We start from the raw sequence: 11,873 nt of genomic DNA, 5'->3' as shown, positions 1-11,873 counted from the left end.
TCTTTATTGGTTCCATGTAAAAAATATGGCCAATGTTTCGGAGCCTTGTAGGACCCCTTTATGAAGGCAACATTTGTTCGGAGGCAAACATCTTTCTGCTGCTGTGTTAAAGGACAACTGAAGCGAGAGGGATATGGAGGTTGCCATATTTATTTCTATCTAAGCACTACCAGTTGCCTGGCTCTCCTACTGATCCTCTTCCTCTAATACTTTTAGCCATAGCCCCTGAACAAGCATGCAACAAATCAGGTGTTTCTGACATTAATGTCAGATCTGACAAGACTAGCTGCATGGTTGTTTCTGGTGTTATTCAGACTCTACTGCAGTGAGATAGACCAGTAGGGCTGCCAGGCAACTGGTATTGAGTAAAAGGAAATGGCAGCCTCCGTATACCTCTCACTTCAGTTCCCCTTTAAGTTCCTGCAGAGGAAGTGGGAGTCTGGCTCCTCTAAACACGATGCAATGTATATTGTCTGGGATCAGCAGCAGCAAAAAGTGGAACGCTGCCTCATACAGGAGAACGCTGCCTCATTTCAGAGAGTAGGTCCCACATCCTGTTCGGACGAGAAGCATGTAGGCGGCCTAATTAATTAAGGCTACTTATGACTGGGCTCACACACTCTTGGCCGTGCAAACACCTGTAAAACACACAATTGTTTTTGCATTTCTTTTTTATTAATAAAATAGAAATTCCTTATTCACAGTGACAACTGCAAGTGTGAATGGAGCAGAGCTACAGTGTGAGTGGCTAATACATATACAAGGTTACAGACACTGTATTCAGGTGCATTACACAGCAGCTGTATGGTGTTCTCGTGGTTGTTTGGCATTCAGCTGTGCACGTGAAAGGGCACTTAGTTCAGCATCTTGGTTACAACACAAGGAGGCCAAGGAGAGTTGCACAGCCGTGGGGCAGCAAGGAGGCTGAGAAGAGAGGCAGAGCCAGAGGGCAGCAAGGAGGAGACCGAGGAGAAACGCAGAGCCAGAGGACAACACGGAGACCGAGGAGAAACGCAGAGCCAGAGGACAACACGGAGACCGAGGAGAAACGCAGAGCCAGAGGACAACACGGAGACCGAGGAGAAACGCAGAGCCAGAGGACAACACGGAGACCGAGGAGAAACGCAGAGCCAGAGGACAACACGGAGACCGAGGCGAGAGGCAGAGCCAGAAGGCGGCAAGGAGGCCGCGGAGAGAGGCAGAGCCAGAGGGCGGCAAGGAGGCCGAGGAGAGACGCAGAGCCACGGGGCGGCAAGGAGGCCGAGGGCAGTCACGGGGCGGCAGGGAGGCCGAGGGCAGTCACGGGGCGGCAAGGAGGCCGAGGGCAGTCACAGAGCAAAGGAGAGGCAAGGAGGTCTAAGGGGAGTTACAGAGCTGTGGGGCATTATGGAGATGCAGGGGTGTGAGGGCACCACAGTCTCTTTTTATCCTTCCTTAGGGCCCATTCACACTTGAGCGTTTTGCCGGCGATTTGGGCAAAATGCTCAAACGCTGGCGCTTTTCAAAGCACTAGCGTAATAAAATTACGGGCCTGTCTCTTACTTGGGCGATTTGCACCAATCGCCGCAAATCACCCAAAAACGCATCGCCTGTACCATTTTCAGGTTATTTCCGAGCAATCGCATTTCAGTGCTATAGAAGCGCTAAACGCGACTGCGGGGGGGGGGGGGGGGGAGCGCCGCAGTGTTCAGTAATTTTTCCGCTGAAGAATCACTCCCGCAAAACGCCGTCAAAAATCGCCGGCGTTTTGCGTTTCTAATTGTGAATGGGGGACTTCCGATCCACTTTCGAGTACCCTCATATCCTTGGGATTACAAATACATTTCATTGAAGGACCAGTAACTAGAAGGGCTCCCCCCAGTGGTGGTTTTGGTATCAATTTCACCACTGGACAAGGGTTTGGATAATACTAGGTGCACACACTGCAAGTTTCTGACAGTTTTACTGTCAGATCGACTATTTCCAACATGTCCGATCGATTTTCCATAGTAGTGAACTGAAAACCGATCGGACATGTTGGAAATAGTCAATCTGACAGTAAACCTGTCAGAAAAATTGTATTTACCTAACATAAGGCCTAGCAGGTTTGGAAAAACAAACAGCAGTGCTTTCCTTCTACCTTTGTCTGTCATTGAACTGTTTTGCCATTGCTGAACTTGTTCATCAGCGTTATTTCCTTGGGGTTTATTTCTTTAATAGATCCCAATCAGGTTTTGGCCCTGGTGTGTGTATTGGCGGCTCCATCCACAGGCCAGGTAGGAGAACGCATCTGATGCATATAGAGGAAGAAGTGCCACACAAGCAAACAGGGAAATCCATCCCAAACACTTCTGGGGATTTTCCTTTGGCTTGGTTGTGAAGTGGAAATCTAAAGTTAACTTACTAAAATGATTTTAACTTACCTGGGGCTTCTTGCAGCCCCCTGGAGTCCTGTGCCAACGACGTCCTCCTGATCCCCTCTAGCCAGCAGCAGCCAACCCCGCTAAGCTGGCTGGCTACATGCCTCCTCATCACACTCCCGTGGGCCGGTAGCGTTCGGCGCATCCGCAGTACGTGAAAATCGCTACTGCGCATGTACAGAAAGCTCCCAGCCACAGGAGCGCGGTCAGGGTGCACACAGCTCGGGGTGGCGCATGCACAGTAGACATGCCATGTTTGTGGGGGTCGCCGCTGTTGGCCAGATGGACTTGGACCTGCGTCGGAGGCACAGGAGGACTCCAGGGGGATGCAAGAAGCCCCAGGTAAGTTAAAATAATTTTATTTTTTTTACTTAAAGTATAAACGAAGTGACATGTGACATGTTGAGATAGACATGCGTATGTACAGTGCCTAGCACACAAATAACTATGCTGTGTTCCTTTTTTTCTTTCTCTGCCTGAAAGAGTTAAATATCAGGTATGTAAGTGGCTGACTCAATCCTGACTCAGACAGGAAGTGACTACAGTGGGACCCTCACTGATAAGAAATTCCAAATATAAAACACTTTCCTAGCAGAAAATGGCTTCTGAGAGCAAGAAAGAGATAAAAAAGGGGAATTTCTTATCAGTGAGGGTCACACTGTAGGAACACAGCATAGTTATTTGTGTGCTAGGCACTGTACGTACACGTCTATCTCATGTTGCATGTCACTTCAGGTAACCTTTAAATGTCCATTTAAAGACACACTGAAGTGTCTTTTTTTACCTTATTTTCGTATGCAGCCAGTTCAGCATTAAATTCCAAGTGGATTTGCTGCATTCCCGTGGCAGAACGAGTTATTTATGCCCAAGAGATAGCCCAGGAAAGTTCCATGACTTTCCTGGCTTGCATATTTTTTCTTCCTGGAAGAGGCAGAGCTGTGTGCAGTAGCTCTGCTTCCTCTCCAGTCAATCTCCGCCCCTCTCAGTCTTCTTTCACTGAGAGGGGTGGGGAGAGGCTGAGATTGACTGGAGAATAGGCGGAGCTACTGCACACAGCTCTGCCTCTCCCGGGAAGCAAAATATGTGACTTATAAAGTCGTGGAAAGTTTGCTGGGCAATTTCTTGGGTATAAGTAACTTGTTCTGCCGCGGGAATACGGCAAATCTGTTTGGAATTTATTGCTGAAGCTGGCTGCATATCAAAATAAGGTAAAAAAAAAACCTGTCTCTTTAATGCAGCTTACTTAGAACATAGAACACCACAAAAAAAGAATACAGGAAATCACAATACTATAAAAATCATTGCAGCAATTTACAGTAACATCTTGTGGTTGCTTTACTATACTGCAGTTTAGGTAATTTTGTTGATACTACTAACGGAATAGAGCAATGTAAGGCCTCTTGCACACTGCACGCGATTCCGATTCAGATTCCGCTTTTTAATCAGATTTTACATCCGATTCAGATTCCGATTTGCAGTGTGCAGGGAGCAAACTGAAAATCGGAATCTGAATCGGATGTAAAAACTGATTAAAAAGCGGAATCTGAATCGGAATTGCATGCATTGTGCAAGAGGCCGGTTTGCCTGCTCCAGCGATACTTTGGGCTCTGTTCACAAAACATCTCATAAATTACTTATCACCTATTTGATAAAAATAACCTTTCAGCACATTTACAATCAAAAAAAATTATTAAAAGTAAGTTGTTCCTGATTAACTTCATTTCAAGATCACTTTTCTTACCTTAATTATATTATTTATTAGTGAAAACAGAGCTTCCCGGAAGCGTGTCCCGGCTTGGATCACCCGAACCTCCGCATCTCTTCCTCCCCCCGCTTCGCTACTGACAGAACTAAGAATCCTCACAGCGCTGCATGCTGCCCCGATGACGACCGACACTATGGTGTGGTGAGATTATATTTACGGCAAAAGCTCAATGAACGGCTGCTGTCTATTATAGGAAGTGATGGGAAAGTAAGCTGTGCTCCATCTGCGGGGAGCGGAGGTTTGACACGATTGCAGTGTCAGTAATGAGATGCGTATGCAATTTGTCTGCAGAGGTTTACACCGATATAAATACCTATACGGGTTGATTGAATGTGCCATTGCCGGTGACCTCATCTGGTTTGCACCTGGACTTAACCTGCTGGGCGGTCTGGACGAGCACAGCTCGTCCAGTACCGCCGGAGGCTGCCGCTCAGGCCCTGCTGGGCCGATTTGGCTGAAATAAAAAGCAGCACACGCAGCCGGCACTTTGCCAGCCGCGTGTGCTGCCTGATCGCCGCCGCTCTGCGGCGATTCGCCGCGAGCAGCGGCGAAAGAGGGCCCCCCTAGCCGCCTGAGCCCTGCGCAGCCGGAACAAAAAGTTCCGGCCAGCGCTAAGGGCTGGATCGGAGGCGGCTGACGTCACGACGTCGGCTGACGTCGATGACGTCACTCCGCTCGTCGCTATGGCGACGATATAAGCAAAACAAGGAAGGCCGCTCATTGCGGCCTTCCTTGTTTATTCTGGGCGCCGGAGGCGATCGGAAGATCGCCTCCGGAGCGCCCTCTAGTGGGCTTTCATGCAGCCAACTTTCAGTTGGCTGCATGAAATAGTTTTTTTTTTATTAAAAAAAAACCCTCCCGCAGCCTGCCTGGCGATCTTAATAGAACGCCAGGCAGGTTAAAGTTACCGTTGGGCCTGAAGAAAAATTCAATTACATGCATGTTCATGGACCAAATAGGAGTGCACTCCGGTCTTATACAGCTGCTATAGCCCCACGGTTGCTCCAGGTTTTGGTTTTAAGGGAGGGTACATGTTTGTCTGTTTTTGTATGTCTATAGGCCATAAGAAGTTGCAATAATAAACAGTTTGGCCTGCAAATATAGTACAATGTTTCTCAAACCTGTCCTCGTGGGCCGTGACTTCCCAACAGTACACGTTTTGCAAGCATCCTCACCTATGCACAGGTGGAATAATTAGTGTCTCAGCTAGGGAAATTCCATGTGGCTGAGACACTAATTACCCCACCTGTGCATAGGGGAGGCTGCCTGCAAAACATGCACTGCTGGGGAGTCACAAAGACAGGTTTGAGGCAGGGAACACACTACATGCGTTTTTGCGCGTTTTACCGCGAACGGCAAAACGCGCACGATTTTAAAGCCTATTGAAAATAATAGCCTAGCTCGGGAAACGCTGCGCCGCATGCGTTTGTGCGCGTTTGCGTTTTTTTCCGCGTTTTGTACCCGCACAGTTTTCTGCTTTTTTCCGCACATTGCATGACACTACATGCCATGCAAACGCAGAAACGCAGAAACGCACGCGGAAAAACGCACGCGTTAGACGCGACCGCAAAACCCGACGGAAACCTGGGAAACGCAGGGGAAAACGGCCCTGCAAGTGTGTTCCCTGCCTGAGAAACACTGCTATATTGCATATTCTGGCCTCTTTCATGATTGAGTTTGACATCCCTGCTCTACAGCACAAAAGTCTAAAATACCGAATGCGGTATTTTCCAGCCCAGATTTTTTTTTTTTAACCAAACATACTTTTCTGAATGATACCCAATGCGTTGTGATTGGCCAACTAGTGTGGGCATAGTTTACTACAACCTATATGAAACCTAGCAGTCTGAGAGGGTGCCATCCACTCAGCAGAATTTCCCTTATGAACTTTCCTGCTTGGTCCTCTAAAGTAGACTAGTGCTGCTTATTTACTCTGCCACAAAAAAAAACTTCGGTACTTATCCGTTAGCCGGGCGCATCCGGCAGGTGGCGCTAATTACTATTCCCCCTCCAGGCCGACATGGATAGTAGGGAAAGATGTAACTCTGGTGGAGTTTTGTCGCCACCTAGAGGATGCGCCCGGCTAACGGATAAGTACCAAAACTTCTTCCAAGAGTTGGCAGAATTAGAAGAACATAAAACAGCCCACTAACTCTGCCTTTCACACACCCCTCCCTATGTACAGGTGATACAGGGAGACCTGCAAGTCACTTACCTTATGAAGCATTGTAGCCGGGGGAACAGTCCATCTGGAAGGAGATCACTGATCAGACATGGCAGCTGCCACAATAATTCCCATGGTCGGTGTACTGTCCAGTGTGGTTCAGGCCTTGCAATTATCAGACACAGCCTGGACAGCCTCAGATCTGGGAGTTGAAGGAAGGGGGGTAATGGGTCAAATCAAAACAAGTCCAATCAAAGTGCTAGGAATGGTCAATGAGATGCTAATTAGTCTGGCTTACATGCAAATTTAATGCAAATGATATGCAACTTGGACATGGGCCAATCAAAATCAGCAGGAAGTACATTTGACCCCACACAAGCTGCATGAAATGTGTGTGCAAGTCAGGAGTAGCAGCATCAGTAGTGGCAAGAGATCTGCACTGATAAAGCTAAGTACACATGTGTGATCTGGGAAATGGTTCCTCAGGCGACAATTCGGGGACTGATGCTGTACAGACTCAATGCTAGCCTTCACACTGGCAATGTGTTCTGTTGTCATGGAGGAGTGTGGTGGGATGTCAAGACAGAGTGGATTCTTGCGGGTGAGGGGGGAGCAGAAATAAATATGTCAGCCTCCATATCACTCTCACTTTAAGGATCCGGTGTAATGTCTGATTGCGCTGCCCAGAAGCTCCCCTCCACACTGAGTAGCACACATGCGCAGTGTGAAGTTAATTATGCTGCTGATGGTAACATAATAAATATCTTCGCTTCCACACATCCTACACTCCTCAAATTTTCAGGGTAGGGAGGGGATCCCCCGATCTACCTATATTCCAAATTGCAGCCCCCGAGCCCCGCTGGCTCAGGAGATAGATTAGAGAAAACTATTTCAGGAAACAACGGGTCTCGGGGGCTGCAATTTGGTATAGAGGTAGTTCGGGGGATCCCCTCCCTACCCTGAAAATTTGAGGAGTGTAGGATGTGTGGAAGCGGAGATATTTATTATGTTACCATCAGCAGCATTATGAAATAGGAAATGTGACCGCACAGTCTCCTACTGCGCATGCGGGGCAGCGCAAATCCACAGGCAGCGTAATCAGACACAACTCCGGTGCTGGTCTACTTTAAAGGGTTCCAGCAGGAAAACTCATAGAGAAGAGTTCTCCAATGACAGTGCCCTCTTACTGCATGAAATGTTGTGATTGGGCAAAAAGTGTGTGCGTAGTTTACTACATCCTATTGGAAACCTAGCAGTTGGAGAGGATGCTGTCCACCCAATCACGTTAGCTCAATTTTCCTATGAGGTTTCCTGCTGGGTTCCCTAAAGTGGACTAGCGCCAAAGATCCTGCATGCAGATCCTTAACAACTCCCCGAACCTGAACAGGAATGATTGTTCGGCCTCTTTACACACTCAACTGACACCTTGTCATAGTTGGCCATTTCGGCCAACAAGTATTAGGGCCCGTTTCCACTATTGCGAATTCGCATGCGCATCCCACATGCGAATTCGTATGGGCAATACAAGTGGATGGGACTGTTTCCACTTGTCAGGAATTCTGTGTGGTCGTCAGAATTTGCATGCCGCACACCCGCACACGAATCGCCGGTAATGTAATTTAATAGGAAAACCGCAAGCATTTTAGTCTTGCGGTTTTCCCGGCGTTTCCGCGTGAAAACCCATGTCAATGCTTGTTGGCATTGACATGGTTAAAGGATACTGCAGCCGAAAGGCTGCTGAGAGATAAAAACTGCAATGTGTAGGGAAAGAAAAGTACATACTCACCGCTCCCCTCGCTCCCTGCCGTTGGGTCCCGCTCGTCAGCCACAGCTCCCGGTACTGCCCGACTCTCCTGACCCCTGACCCGGACATACTGCGCCGCGCATGCGCAGTATGTCCTGTAATCTTCGCTTCTGGCGTCGCATCATGACGCCAGAAGTACGGACACTCCCCCGCCTCCTGCGTGTGCGCTCCAGCGGCTCCACTTTAAAGCTTTAAAGTGGAGCCGCTGGAGAGCACACGCAGGAGGCGGCGGAGTGTCCGTACTTCTGGCGTCATGATGCGACGCCAGAAGCGAAGATTACAGGACATACTGCGCATGCGCGGCGCAGTATGTCCGGGTCAGGGGTCAGGAGAGTCGGCCAGTACCGGGAACTGTGGCTGACGAGCGGGACCCGACGGCAGGGAGCGAGGGGAGCGGTGAGTATGTACTTTTCTTTCCCTACACATTGCAGTTTTTATCTCTCAGCAGCCTTTCGGCTGCAGTATCCTTTAAAATCGCATAGCGCAAACCGCGAGCGTTTCCACGTGAAAATCCGCATGACGCGTTTTCCACGACATGATCGCAACGCACAAGTGGAAACGGGCCCTTATGTGTGTAAACTGAAGCCAGAGGGATATGGAAGCTGCCATATTTATTTCCTTTTAAGCAATACCAGTTGCCTGGCTATCCTGCTGATCCTCTGCCTCCAAGTGCCGGTTCACACTTGTTTTAAAAACGTATCCGTGGGATACATTTTTAAAGCTCTGCAGAAATGCTGGAAGCGAATCCTATGTTAAAAATAGGACCTGCTCCCGCTCGTGCAGAAACACGGATCACACACGGATCGGAGTTGCCCGGAACGAAAAAGTAGCGGAGAGTCCAGATTTGACACTTTTCCCCGGACTAAATGGGAAAACCAGGGGCGTAGCAATAGGGGTTGCGACCGCATCGGGGCCCTTGGGCCAGATGGGCCCCGTAAGTATTAGCTCTCTATTGGTTCTGTGCTCATATTAATCACTTCTATAGATACTTACAGCTCCTTAGCTACGCCACTGGGGAAACCGTGTCCAATGCAAGCCTATTTGATGGGAGTTGATGGTGAACAGTTTTGTATAAATGTGAAATCCAAATTAAACTAGTCACTAGACAGAGGAAAGTTCTGTGCACAGGAGGGATGTTCGGTAAACGCTGTACACAGCAGAAGAGAATGTGGGGCGAGTGCAGCAAAATCAATTAGCCCTTTGCACACTCACACACAAACCTCGTGCAAACATAATGACAAGGAATCACTAACCATACAGCTAATTTAGAGGTCTCTAAAGGTGCATACACACATCCGACTATAGTCTTTGGAAAACGAAAGATCACAGACCAATCTTACCACCCTTCATGTAGTATGAGAGCCATACCTACACAGTCTATTCTATGGAGCTGAACTCCCCATCAGAAAAAAATCTTTGCAAGATGCTGCACACACAGATGCTGTACAGACACAAAAGATCAGTATCTGCAAAAGATCTGTTCCTGCCAAAGATCCGTTCCTGCACATTGCATTCATAGTCTATGAGATCTGCAGATCCTCACACACCTTGTTTAACTGACATCGATCTGCAGATAAGACAATCATCTGCAGATGTGAAAATCCATCCTGGTGGATCTGATCTGCAGATGAATGTCAGTTAAACAAGGTGTGTATGAGATCTGCAGATATCATAGACTATGAATGCAATTTGCAAGAACGGATCTTTGGCAGGAACAGATCTTTTGTAGATACTGATCTTTTGTGTCTGTACAGCATCTCTGTGTGCAGCATCTTGCAAAGATTTTTTTTCTGATGTGGAGTTCAGCTCCATAGAAAAGACGGTGTAGGTATGGCTGTCATACTACATGAAGGGTGGTAAGATTGGTCTGTGATCTTTCATTTTCCAAAGACTATAGTCGGATGTGTGTATGCACCTTAAAGGTGGGTACACACATCAGATAAATGTCTGTGGAAAATTAAAGATCACAGACCAATTTTACCCCCTTTCATGTAGTATGAGAGCCATACTCTACACAGTCTATTCTATTGAGCTGAACTCCCCATCAGATAAAAATCTTTGCAAGATGCTGTATACATACAAAAGATCAGTATCTGCAAAAGATCCGTTCCTGCAAAATGCATTCATAGTCTATGATATCTGCAGATCTCATACACACTTTGTTTAACAGGCATTTATCTGCAGATCAGACAATCATCTGAAGATCCATCCTGGTGGATCTGATCTGCAGATGATTGTCCGTTAAACAAGATGTGTTTGAGATCTGCAGATATCATAGACTATGAATGCATTTTGCAGGAATGGATCTTTTGCAGGAACTAATCTTTTGCAGATACTGATCTTTTGTATGTATACAGCATCTTTGTGTGCAGCATCTTGCAAAGATTTTTATCTGATGGGGAGTTCAGCTCAATAGAATAGACTGTAGAGTATAGCTCTCATACTACATGGAAGGGGGTAAAATTGGTCTGTGATCTTTCATTTTCCAAAGACTTTTATCTGATGTGTATACCAACCTTTAGTCAAAGGTTTTAATTAACAAAACAATGCATTATTTTGCGCAGTCAGATACACTGCGCAGATGTACCATTGTTATTATGCAGGAGGGAAGCACTGTATGTGTAAGGGGAGCACTGTAGGCAGGAGGGGAGCCGGGGGCGAGCGCTGTACGCAGGAGGGGAGCCGGGGGCGAGCAGTACGCAGGAGGGGAGCCGGGCAAACACTGTATGCAGAAGGAGATGTGGGTGAGCACTGTATGCAGGAGGAGATTCAGGTGAGCACTCTATGGAGGAGGGGACCTGGGTTCACACTGCATGTGGGAGGGAGCAGCATAAATGCTGTTCCCAGGAAAAGATCTGGGTAAAGGTGGGTACACACGTCAGATAAAAGTCTTTGGAAAATGAAAGATCACAGACCAATTTTACCCCCTTTCATGTAGTATGAGAGCCATACTCTACACAGTCTTTTCTATGGAGCTGAACTCCCCATCAGATAAAATCTTTGCAAGATGCTGCACACAAAGACCGCTGTACACATGCAACAGATCAGTATCTGCAAAAGATCTGTTCCTGCAAAAGATCCATTCCTGCAAAACGCATTCATAGTCTATGATATCTGCAGATCTCATACACACCTTGTTTAACAGACAATTATCTGTAGATTAGATCCACCAGGTTGGATCTTCAGATCGGCAGATAATTGTCTGATCTGCAGATGAATGTCCATTAAACAAGGTGTGTATGGGATCTGCAGATATCATAGACTATGAATGCATTTTGCAGGAATGGATCTTTTGCAGGAACAGATCTTTTGCAGATACTGATCTGTTGCATGTGTACAGCATCTTTGTGTGCAGCATCTTGCAAAGATTTCTGTCTGATGGGGAGTTCAGCTCCATAGAAAAGACTGTGTAGAGTATGGCTCTCATACTACATGGAAGGGGGTAAAATTGGTCTGTGATCTTTCATTTTCCAAAGACTTTTATCTGACGTGTGTACGCACCTTAAGTTCTGTACACAGGAAAGGAATGGGGCTTGTACTGAATTCTTAGGGGAGCAGGGTTAGTTCTGTATACAGGAGTTGAGCTGGGTTGATGTAGTGTAAGGGGTTGGGTTAATACTGTACATAGAACTCTGTCCTGAGTGCATATAGCTCCCAACTGTCCCTCCTTTTCGGAAGAACAGTCCCTCTTTGGAAACCCTGTCCCTCTGTCCCTCCTCATTTGTCCCTCTTTCCAGAGTG

This window comes from Hyperolius riggenbachi, chromosome 10 (genome assembly GCF_040937935.1).
Source record: "Hyperolius riggenbachi isolate aHypRig1 chromosome 10, aHypRig1.pri, whole genome shotgun sequence".
In the NCBI taxonomy this organism is placed as follows: Eukaryota; Metazoa; Chordata; class Amphibia; order Anura; family Hyperoliidae; genus Hyperolius; species Hyperolius riggenbachi.
The sequence above is the reverse complement of the archived record's forward strand: the minus strand, read 5'-3'. Positions refer to the sequence as shown.